Raw genomic sequence first — 11,335 nt, forward strand, 5'->3', positions numbered from 1 at the left:
GTCTGGAAAGTTCCTGTCCCTTTTTATCACCCTCCAGACTTGTTTTACCTAAGCACTTCACAGTATTCTATGCAAGGTCAGATCAATATGGAGACTAATTTTTATCCATCACAATGTTGCTTTCATCCCATCAGCTAGAAAGGACATGCAGTGTTCTAACACACAACATTCTGAACTATGTCAGAGTTCCAAATAATATTTTAATTAAACCCACTGTTTTTTTAAGTGAATGCACTGTTTGCACATTATAGCTCTATAAGAATATGAATTGATTTGCATCTACCCTTGCTTAATTTACTTACCAAGCTATACCATAGAGGTATTTGTTGTAGTTTGCAAAATCAGAATTGGAAGCCGGTGGAAGTATGGTGTTAAGATGAAATATTGAGAGCTACATTTTGTAACACAAGCTATTAATTGCTATTCAGGCAGTCCTTGTTTAGCAACTGCCTTGTTTAGTGACCGTTTACAGTTACAACAGTGATGAAAAAATAATTTTACAACCAATCCTCAAATTTAGGATCTTCTCAGGTCTGTAAAGCAGAGGAAAGCTGAAGTAAGATCATAAGCAGAGTCACTTAGCAACCGCTTTGCTTAAGGACTGAGTTGCTGGTCCCAAAACTGTGGCTGCTAAACAAGGACTACCTATAAAATCTAAATTATACATCTCTCTGTAGTGATTGCCTATCCTGATACACTCAGACTCACAAGCAGGTACTTAATGATATCTGATTTATTAAAAGAGTAGTATGCAAATACAGAGAAAGCTGAGAATGAATAAAAGCGCGCCAAATACAAACTAAAAACCCTCGGCTCGAAACGTAATCCCTCCCCTCACCCAACTGCAGCAGCTACCCCCCTCCCAGGTGCCGGTAACCGTTTTCCACTGATCCTGGGAAAGCAGCCTTGAACGGATGAGATAACCCAAATACATTCCAAACCAGCAGCCAACAGATAACAACTCCCCGAAGTGGAATCCTCCTCCCTCCCGAGATCACACACGTATCAGGGAAATGACATGCGAAACATTACGATGTACCAGGAACATTGAAATGGTGAACATGACATACTGCCCCACCAAAAATACTACGGAGTAGGTTTCATAGGATAAGCAGCATGAAAATGCCTAACTAGAAGAGGAGAGTGAACATCGTGTGCAGCCACCCACTCAGGGACAAGGTACTGCAGGGTGCTACGAAGTCTGCGGGAATCAAGGACCTCCTTCACCTCAAAATGCTGTTGCCCGTCAATCATGATGGGTGTAGGAGGTGTGGGTTGGGCCTGCCAGCGATCGGAGTGGTTGACAGGTTTGAGCAAACTGCAATGAAAAACAGGATGTAAGTGTTTCAGATTGTGTGGCAAGTCCAATTTAAATGTAACAGGGTTAATAACTCCAACAATGGGAAAAGGACCAACAAACTTGGGAGCCAACTTTTTAGAGGGCTGAGGAGATTTAATGAACTTGGTGGAAAGGTAGACCTTATCACCAACTTTGAAGGCAGGCTGGAGCACTCTCTTCTTATCGGCATGGAGTTTGTAGATGGATTGGGCATCTGCCAACGCTTGCTGAATGACCGGCCAGGAGTCACCCAGGTGCGCAGCCCAGTCGGAAGGTGAAGAAGGCGGAGAAGTGGGTTGCGGCAGATCAGGAATAGGGATGAAATCTTGCCCAAAGACAGTATGGAAAGGGGTGTGGCCCGTGCTTTGATGTACAGCGTTGTTGTAAGCGACTTCGGCAAAGGGCAGAAGATCCACCCAATTGTCCTGCTGATAGTTTACAAAGGCTCGCAAATATTGTTCCAAGGTTGCATTAAGAGCCTCCGTAGATCCGTCAGTCTCAGGATGCGACGCAGTGGACAGCGCCTGGTTGGTGCCCAGCAGTTTTAAAAATGCCCGCCAAAACTGGGAAGTAAATTGTGTCCTGCGGTCTGTGACCAAACGGGCGGGGCATCCGTGAAGTCTGTACACGTGGACTAGGAAGAGGCGGGCTAACTGTTGAGCCGACGGGATAGAGACACATGGAATGAAATGGGCTTGTTTAGAAAAGTAGTCTTTCACAACCCAAATCACAGTCTTTCTCTGGCTCGGAGGCAAATCGACAATAAAATCCATAGAGATTTCCTCCCAAGGACATGAGAGGCTGGCCACTGGCTGCAACAAGCCTTGCGGCTTACCCCTCTTCCGTTTTGACATGGCACAGACAGGGCAAGAAGCAACATAGTCTTTGACATCACACCTCAACGTAGGCCACCAAAATTGGCGCTGCACCAGGTGTAAGGTTTTTACAAAGCCAAAATGACCAGCCACTTTATCATCATGAGACCTGAGTAGGACCTCCCTTCGCAAACTGTCAGGGACATAGAGACGGCTTTGCTTCCATGCGAAGCCTCGGTCAAATGTAACATTGTGTCTATTCGCTTGCAACCAAGTGTCAGATTTCAGTTCGGAGAGAAACTGTTGTTGCAATTGAGAAGGGATCAACAGCCTCCCCACAGCTGGTGAAACTGAACCTGAGGGCAGCTGCGCACGTGTCTGGCTGCGAGTGACAGCCTGCATACCCAACTGAGGTTCTGTCCACAATGTGCCTACCACGTCAGGTACTGAGGTCGAATCCTGGGGCAGGCGGGAAAGTGCATCAGCCAGGAAGTTCTTCTTTCCCGGAATGAACTTCAACTTAAAATTAAAACGGCTGAAAAATTGAGCCCAACGGATTTGTTTAGGGCTGAGCTTATGGGGTGTGCTGAGCGCTTCTAAGTTCTTATGGTCTGTCCAAACTTCAAAAGGACATTTGGCCCCCTCTAAAAGGTGGCGCCATGCCTCCAAAGCTGCTTTGACTGCAAAAGCCTCCTTTTCCCAAACATGCCATCGTCTTTCTGTCTCAGAAAATTTGCGGGAGAGATACGCACAAGGTCTTAGGCAGCCAGCAGCATCTGCCTGCAACAAAAACGCTCCAATGGAGAAATCAGAGGCATCCACTTGAACCACAAAAGGTTTAGTGGGATCAGGGTGTTGCAGGATAGGCTCAGCTGTGAACAGGCTTTTTAGCTTGTCAAAAGCCACCTGGCATTCAGGTGTCCAATTGAGCAATGCTCCCGGGTTCTTTACCTTGTGTGTGTCCCCCAGACACTTTGTTCGCAATAAGTCAGTGAGAGGCAATGCAATTTCTGTGAACCCCTGGATGAATTGGCGATAATAGTTGGAAAATCCAAGGAAACTTTGGAGCTGCCTGCGAGTGCACGGGTGCTCCCACTCTAAAATGGCTTGGATCTTTGCAGGGTCCATTTCAATACCCTTGTCAGAAATTCTGTACGCCAAATAATCAAGTTGAGTCTTATGAAATTCACACTTAGATAGTTTAGCATAAAGCTCAGCCTTCCTCAGTTTGCTGAGCACCTGTTTCACCAAATGCTCATGTTCTTCCATCATTTCAGTGTAAATTAAAACATCATCCAAATAAACCAGTACTCCTTTGAATAAATGCTCATGCAACACTTCATTGATCAATTGCATAAACACCCCAGGTGCCCCTGCCAATCCAATCGGCAAAACTTTGTACTGGAAAGAGCCCAGAGGACAATTGAAAGCAGTTTTCCACTCATCCCCTTCCCGTATGCAGATACGGAAATACGCCTCCCTCAGATCCAGCTTAGAGAAGATTTTCCCCTTGGCCAGATGTGCTAACATGTCTTTTATTATTGGCAAAGGATATTTGTTTAATATTGTAACTGCATTCAATCCGCGGTAATCTGTGCAAAGTCTCAATGTCCCATCCTTCTTCGCTCGGAATAAAACAGGTGCACCCACTGGTGAATTAGCTGGTTCAATAAAACCTCTTGCCAAATTTTTATCCACAAACTCCCTCAGCGCTGCCAGTTCTTTTTGGGTCATGGCATAGATTTTAGGCTTGGGCAGTTGGGCATTTGGGACCAACTCTATGGCACAGTCAGTTTTCCGATGCGGTGGGAGTTGGTCCGCCTCCTTCTCGCCAAACACATCTGCAAAACCCTGGTATAGCTCCGGCAACCCTTCTAGTGGGGTGGCGGCAAAACGCGGAGTTGCGGCTGCCGCCCTCCCCACTGCGGCCTCTGAGGCGTTGTCTTCTTCAGGAGCTTGATAGAAATCATCCCCAAAAGTCAAAGTCCTGTGCACCCAATTTATATATGGGTTTTGTTGGACCAACCAAGGGATCCCCAAAATGACCAAAGGACCCCCCACTGGCACCACTACGAAAGGCAGCCCCTCCCGGTGGCTACCCATTTGCAACGCCACCATGCCCGTGGAATGGGTGACTGGCTTTCCCCCCGCCGTAGTCCCGTCCAGTTGGGTAAAAATCATGGGCCGTTTTAACGGAAACTTGGGTAGCTCCAAAGCAGCCACCACATCAGGGTGCATTAAGCAACGTGAGCACCCTGAATCGATTAATGCCCACACTTCCACCGTTTTTGTGCGGGAGCCCAACTTCACCTTCACTGTCAGTGTGGGGTAGTTGCCACTCACCGAAACGTGGTCATGCCCCTCCTCTACCACCTGCCCAGTGGCACCCTTTAAAGCAGGTGGCTGGCATTTCCCGCCAGCTGGAACAGCTCGGGCTCCCCCTCATCCCCAAAGAAAGGGATGTCCTCAGCCTCGGTCTCAGCCAATGCTGCCTTCATCTTCCTGGGCAAGGAGGGAGATTTCCCTGATGACTTTCCCGGATGCTCGGTCTTTCCTTTTGGGCATGCCGCTGCTCAGTGTCCTTCCTTCCCACATCGGAGGCATTGCCCCTTTGCAAAACGGCTCTCCTTCTCCTCCTGCCAGGCCGTGCACCCCGTTCTGCCCATGGTGCCTGGGGACTTGGCCGCTCTCATCATAGCCATTTGCTTGGGACCCTTCTTGCTTTGTGCAAACTTAGCGTGGGCTTGCTCAATGTTCCCAGCTAGCTGGACCCAGTCGTATAGGGTAGTAGGATCTGCTCTTCCCAACAACCATCTCAGCAACTCGGGTCTCAGACCATCCTGAAACATTTCTATTAAGGTCGTTGGCGACCAATCATCCACCTTTGCAGCTAAGGCTTGGAATTCTAGGGCATAATCTGCAACGGACCTTGATCCTTGGATCAGTTCCCTCAGAGCCACCTTGGCTTTCTCTTTAGCTAACGGGTCAGCAAAATGCAACTTGAATGCCCACAGGAATTCTTCGAAGTCGTCTAATTCCAGGGCATCCATCTCAGTTAATTGGACAAACCAATCAGCCGCCCTCCCCTTCAGTTTGGTGGCCACAGCATTTATCTTAGCCCTTTCAGAAGGAAACAGCCTCCCAAACTCCTCCATATAGCTTTTAGCATTGGTCAGGAAAAATGACAGCTTAGTAGGATCCCCATCAAACTTGACAGTGAAATCCCTGTATCTTGCTCCCTGCGGGCTCCTCTTCCTCTCCTTCTGCCCAGCCCTTCTCTTGAACACCGGGGATCTTCCCTCTTCGGGGGGGGGGATTCGAAACCCGGACTTTGGGATTTCTCTCCCCATCCTTATCTTTCCTCCTTCCTCTGTCTTCTGAACGCCGTGGGGGCGATGGAGACAAACGTCTGGGACTGCGGGATGGTGATCCCGCCCGATGCCTCCTCCGATCCTTCTTCCTCACACCCGAGGGGGGGGGGAGAGATGGGGACGACTGTCTGGAGCGATGCTCCCTTCCCCCTATGTCCTGGTCCCACAACGCCAATGATATTTTCATCATCATTTCTTCCAGGGATTGTATCCTGGCTTCTCACCCTTGTAACCTCTCAGGGGTCTCGGAGTCCTCCGACACTCTCTTATCGGTCCTGGCTACGTTCGGGGACAGCAGGTACCTCTGCTTCCAAGACGTCTTAGACGTCCCTGGTAGGGTTCCCTGTTCCTCATCCCACGTCACCTGCTCAGCCGGTGATTCTTCTGCTTTCTTAACCACTTTAGATTTCACAGTTTTCCCTTCCGCTGGACTGGAACTCGAAGTCTCCGGTAGGTCCTCCGACTCCGGAGTAGGGACCTTGTCCCTTCTCTTTACCGTGGAGTCCGGCTCCCCCGCACTCGAGTATTCACTTTCCCCCGAGTAAGGAGTAGGCTCAGTCATCACTAACTTTATTTCCTCACAGATTACTCTGGAAGGATGTTAACGGTAAAATTTTAGGATTCTCAGCTTTATGTAGTGATTGCCTATCCTGATACACTCAGACTCACAAGCAGGTACTTAATGATATCTGATTTATTAAAAGAATAGTATGCAAATACAGAGAAAGCTGAGAATGAATAAAAGCACACCAAATACAAACTAAAAACCCTCGGCTCGAAACGTAATCCCTCCCCTCGCCCAACTGCAGCAACCACCCCCCTCCCAGGTGCTGGTAACCATTTTCCACTGATCCTGGGAAAGCAATCTTGAACACATGAGATAACCCAAATACATTCCAAACCAGCAGCCAACAGATAACTCCCCGAAGTGGAATTCTCCTCCCTCCCGAGATCACACACGTATCAGAGAAATGACATGCGAAACGTTATGATGTACCAGGAACATTGAAACGGTGAACATGACACTCTCCCTTTATGGCAAGTATTCAAAAGTAGCTTTAATAACATCGTTTAAAATACTGTACATAACTGAAAATATTTTAGATTTTATTTGATATACTAATATATAGAACTTTAGGAGGTTGCTTCTACTGTACATAACCGGAAAGAAAAGCTTCTGATACTTTACAATTTGTTACAATGCCACCTCCTATTTTTTTAAAGATATAACTTAGAAGAACCTTAAATGTGAAGTTAATACAATCTTTATATAAAATCCATTCGTAACAGTCATAAGTGTATGCAAATATTTTGTCTCTAAGAAAGGATTAGACTTCTACATTCTTACCTTATAAATAAAAAAATGTAAATACCTTGATTTTGATTTTATGAAATAGAGAAGACATACAACTGAATATTTGGCATAAACATGTTTAATTCTTGGGTTCTCAGAAGAGCTATAGTTTACATTAATATATTTATTATTAATATTAATAATAATAATATTATTTGTACTAGATTTAATCCTGCCTTTCATTCAGGAAATCAAGGTTGTGTACATAACACTCCTTTATCCTATTTTCTTCACAAGAACCCTGTGAGGTAGCTTGGCCTGAGAGTGATTGGCTCACTCACAGAATGAGCTTCCAATGATGGGAATGGGTATGAAGTTGGGTCTTTCTTGTCCAATATTTTAACTACACCACACTACCTAACTATCCTTGTTAAAAAGAATGGCCCTCAGATTGAACTCTTATCTTTAAAAAAAAATGGTAAAAAATGTTGAAAATATTTGGAGTTCAGGTCACCAAATACTTTGTATGTAGGTCAAAGAGATCAGTTTGTGTGCATGTGTATAAACATTTATGTTTTTGATGTGATAAAGTTAGGGTAAAGGTAAAGGTTTCCCTTGACATTAAGTCCAGTCGTGTCCGACTCTAGGGGGCGGTGCTCATCTCCGTTTCAAAGCCAAAGAGCCGGCGTTTGTCCGTAGACACTTCCACGGGATGCCGTTACCTGCCTGCCGAAGCGGTACCTATTAATCTACTCACATTTGCATGTTTTCGAACTGCTAGGTTGGCAGGAGCTGGGACTAGCAACGGGAGCTCACCCCGTCACGCAGATTCGAACCGCCGACCTTCCAATCGGCAAGCTCAGCAGCTCAGCAGTTTAGCCTGCAGCCAAGTTACTGTTACTTTATTCCATTATTTTTGGAGACAAACCTATGTTTGAGTTTCTTCCTTTGGTACTTTCTGAATGTATAATTCAAATGGTTAAATGTATACCCCAAGTGATTACATTTTGTCCAATAAAATCTCCTGCCATGAATGATATAGGCTGAGGTAAAAACTGATGGGCACCTCTTTGCCTTTGAATACTGTGATATTTACTCACCTTTCAAAAATATATGAAACAAAAAATCAATCAATCAAATGAATTTACGGTCCAAGACCAAACACGGTAAAAAGGCCAGGAATCCAATACAATAATTTTAAAAAGGAATTGGAAAAATTGCAAGAAAATCCTAAAACAATTAAAAGCTAATAATAACATGAGAGAGGAACCAGAAGGCTTCTAACAGTTATAGCTATTAATGGGGATTTTGCAACCGTTTTAGATGTTTCTGAAAAGTGATCACCCAGGAAAAGGGTAATGGCCTCCTGGTTGCCATGGCAATTAGAGCTGTTAACAATTGGAAATATTAAGCTTATATTTAATCATATACAAATGGAACTGTGATATTATCATCTAATAGAAAATTATGTTGTTTTTTTTACAAAAGCCAGATTAAAACAAGGAGTGTTACAAGATGTACATTTGATAAAACTCTTGCTAATTTTCCCCAGTTACAGTTTTGTAATTCCTTTTTGTAGAATAGTCAAGTTTTATTAAATTGCCTGGCATGTTTTGCATGTTCTAATTAGTTCATAATTTGGTATGGAAAACTAAGTTTATTGATGCTGATGTTTTGCCACTTCAGTGTAATTTACATACAAAATGAAACTAACATTAACAAAGCTGCCTACAACATATCTAATGCGATTTAACTTCATAGCCACATGAAAAGGACAAATGAAGCCAGCTTAAAAAAAAGAAGCAACACAAATATCAAGAGGTTTTGCTTCTGGAAAAATCTAAATATTCTAACTTCATGCCATGAAGCAAAACTATATGATCTTGCAGTGATTTTGCTCCCCATTCCATTCAGAAAAACTTTATTAAATTGAGGCTAAATCATATACTGTACTCTATCAAGCCAAAATGCCAAAAGTATGAAATATACAAGATTCATAAACTCTTATTTTTTAGCATCAGCTATTTTTATCTCTATGCTCCAATGAAATTAACTGTCCTATTTTGCAATAATTTATATGTATGTTTTCCAATGGTCTTTGAATGTATCTTTCTTGAATGATATTTTATTAAGCTGATGAAATAAGAGACAGGGCTCTTATTTCATATTTACAGGGCTTCCTTTTCATTGTTATCTTTGATATAGGATACCAAAGTTAGACAGTATAGTCATTTTGTTGAACAATCTAATTAGGAAAGTTAGATGGCAGGGGAATCAGACTGATAGGTTTAGGATTTCATAGTTGTATAAATGTTATTTTTAATGTGACTGTAAATATATCATAGTGCATATTGATTTTACTGCTTTTGTGAAATTTTAACGATTGCTTTGATTGTGGTTAGACCACACCCTGGCAGAGGAACACATTATAAATGAAAATTTTGTTTGTTTGAATTCACATATTTGATAGTATATTTGATTCATCTGTATATAGTTCCATTCCTCTCATTAGAAAAACCCATTCCATTCAGAAAAACTTTATTAAATTGAGGCTAAATCATATAGTTTCATTCAGCCATCTCCTTTGTAATAGCAGTCACAGCTGACTCTCTGGTTTATTCTCAAACATTGATAAGTTACTTTTTAAAAGCTAATATAGTATAGAGAACCAGTCTGATGTAGTGGTTAAGGCACCAAACTAGAAACCAGGAGACTGTGAATTCTAGTCTTGCCATAGGCACAAAGCCAGCTGGATCACCTTGGGCCAGTCACACTCTCTCAGCCTAGGAAGGAAGAAATGGCAAACCACTTCTGAATAACCCTGCCAAGAAAACTTCAGGGACCTGTCCAGGCAGAAGGCACAAAAAAATTAAAAAATAAAATAAAATAAAAATATTAAAAATTAAAGATCAATTCTGCCTAGCCTTTGAAAGAAATAATTTACATAATGCTCTGCATCCAACTTCATTTACAGAAAAAAAAACCCTCTTAACTAAATTCAATAAGTAAATTTCTCCAGTTAAACCTCTAGAGTTGATTTTTCTATTTCTGGAGAATAAGCCTTCTTTATTTATCCGTAACAACACTCATTTCATCAGATGACTTGGGTTACTCCAGTGAGATAACAGAGGCTGTATTATATTCTCCCATTACAACCTTAACAAGTTCAGTGTGCTCCAATACCAGGAAAAACCTGGTATAAAATAGTGAAAGATTGCAGATGCAGGACATGCTGGATTTCATGCACCTGGTTCTGTGAGCTTGAGTGATGCACTAAAATGGCAGGCTCTATCTGGCTTTAAAAAGTATGTTGGCCTGCCAGAACTGATTATCTGTATTGACTAGTCCAGACGATTCTAAGGACAGCATTCCAGCTCCAATTTTCATGTTCCAATTCCAGAATTAAACTGTGTGCCCCTTCGCCCACATGTCCAGGGAGTCTTTTATTTATCTGATTGATTGATTTCTATAGCCGCCCATCTCAGCACAAGGGACAAGGTATCTTTCGAAATCTTTGCTTTGTAGCCACATCTAAGGACTTTGATGGACTATTTGCTTAGACATGGATTATAAATACATTATATGGAATATAAATGGGGCTAATGCTCCTCAGAAGAGAAGGAAGATTTTTCATTATTTGAGAAAATTGAACTATGATGAAATGTGCTTGCAAGAAACTCATATAAGAAAAAAAGATGTAAAATATGACAAATATGTTTTTGAGAGAAGAATTAATTTCAGCAGGTTTGAAAAAGACCAGTGGAATTGTTTTGTATATTAGCTCACAATTGAAACCATGACTTTTAATTTCTGGTGAACATGGCAGATATGTGGCAGGAGAAGTAGAGATGCAAGTGATTAAATTATAGTTGTTGGACTTTATGTGCCAAATGAAGATAAGGGAAAAAAAATTAAACATCTTATGGAGCAACTGTCACAATTTTTGTATCAGAACTGGTGTTTATTAGGAGATTGGAATGGAGTAATCTCTCTACTTATGGATAGAACTTCAGGTAAAGGAATTAATCCGAAACAGGAGAAACTACCAAATTCCGTTTTTGATTTGATGGATAATTTGGCTTTGGTAGACTCCTGGAGACATAAGAACGGGATGTTATGAGAAAAATAAGTTTTCAGATGAAAGGTCCTGTTTAAGCCAAATTGAAACATAAAAGTATGTGGCAACAACCTTGGAAGCTAACTCAAACCAGCTTCTGCAGCTTCTGCTAACTTTTACCAGTGCATTCCTATAGGAACCCATGAATCCCTGAATTCAAGAAGTTTGCAAAAAGGACTCAGCAAAGGCAGCCAGGGACTTCTGTGGCTGGGCGAAAAAGTTGAAAGGTTGGTGTGGGGAAGTGGAAGAGGAGGCAGTTGGGTGAAGGAATGCGGGCTGGGGAGGCTGGAGCATGCGATGTTGGCTTGGGGCAGGCGGGTGGGTGACTTGGCTTGGCGCAGCATGGGTGGGTGGTGCAGCACAGGCAGGTGGCATGGTGTGGCCGGGTGGCAGGGCATG

This window comes from Candoia aspera, chromosome 6 (assembly GCF_035149785.1).
Source record: "Candoia aspera isolate rCanAsp1 chromosome 6, rCanAsp1.hap2, whole genome shotgun sequence".
NCBI classification, from domain to species: Eukaryota; Metazoa; Chordata; class Lepidosauria; order Squamata; family Boidae; genus Candoia; species Candoia aspera.